This window comes from Micropterus dolomieu, unplaced genomic scaffold, assembly GCF_021292245.1.
Source record: "Micropterus dolomieu isolate WLL.071019.BEF.003 ecotype Adirondacks unplaced genomic scaffold, ASM2129224v1 contig_5566, whole genome shotgun sequence".
NCBI classification, from domain to species: Eukaryota; Metazoa; Chordata; class Actinopteri; order Centrarchiformes; family Centrarchidae; genus Micropterus; species Micropterus dolomieu.
In genome coordinates, this window is record NW_025734555.1 from 1 (window position 1) to 1,233 (window position 1,233).

Below are 1,233 nucleotides of genomic sequence, written 5' to 3' on the forward strand. Positions count from 1 at the left end.
AGCACCTTGGACATTATGGGCAGAATACGTTTTTTGTCAATTAGCCGTAGAACATCTTTTGAAGTGCCGTTTGGGGGCGCCTGAGTGGCTTACAGCCACACCGCTCTGGGAGCGCCCGATCTCGGAAGCTAAGCAGAGCAGGGCCTGGTTAGTACTTGGACGGGTGACCGCGTGGGAATACCCGGTGCTGTAAGCCCTTTTCGCTTAGCCTTCGAAAAACGGCAGAGGGCGCTTCGGTGAAAGCAGATCTTTTGAACGTCTCTTTAGGAAACAGCAGGGGGCGCTGCTGCTGCTGCTGCTGCTGCTTCTTTTTCTCCCTATCCTGTACACAGTGCTGTGTAAATGTTACATCGTGTTTTGAAGGCCCATCTGGGGTGTGCAAAGACAGCTTATGGCCATTCCGGCCTGGGACTGCCCGATCTCGCCTGATCTCGGAAGCCAGGCTTTGGAGGGCCTGCATAGGACTTGGACGGGAGAGCGTCTGATCCTGGCTAGGGACTTCCAGGCGGACTGGATCCTTTTCTTTTTCAGCAGTTACCCACCCAAAACCCTACGCAGAGTCGCAGTCTAACACACTTCTCTGCTCCTCCATTTCAGGAGTTACTTAGTGAAAATCCTATAGTGACGGTGTCTGCCCCCCGACCATCGAAATTATTTAAAAAGGTAAACAGAAGAGGAGCTGTGCATAAAAACCTCATAAAAATTAAAACCACAAGAGCAATAGTGCAAACAAATAGGAAAGTTAAATGTGGACTCTTAAACATCAGATCTCTCTCTTCTAAAGGTGTACTAGTAAATGAACTAATATCTGATTATGATATTGATTTATTTGGTCTTACTGAAACCTGGCTAGGTGATGGAGAATATGTTAGCCTAAATGAATCCACCCCTCCCAGTCATATTAATACTCACATTCCTCGAGGCACAGGCCGAGGAGGTGGAGTTGCAGCTATCTTCGACTCTAGCCTATTAATCAGCTCTAAACCTAAACCAAACTATAACTCATTTGAAAGTCTTGTTCTTAGTCTTTCGCACCCGAGTTGGAAATCACTGCAACCAATTCTTTTTGTTATAGTGTACCGAGCACCTGGCCCGTATTCTGAATTCTTATCTGAATTTGCAGAGTTTTTGTCAACTTTAGTCCTTAAAACGGACAAAGTTATTATTGTAGGGGATTTTAATATTCATGTGGATGTTGAGAATGACAGCTTCAGTACTGCGTTTATCTCTTTG

At 45.8% G+C, this 1,233-nt stretch overlaps 1 pseudogene; it reads left to right on the forward strand.

The window, feature by feature from the left end:
* Nucleotides 1-87: 87 nt before the first annotated feature.
* On the forward strand, nucleotides 88-196 carry LOC123964813 (annotated as a pseudogene).
* Nucleotides 197-1,233: the final 1,037 nt, after the last annotated feature.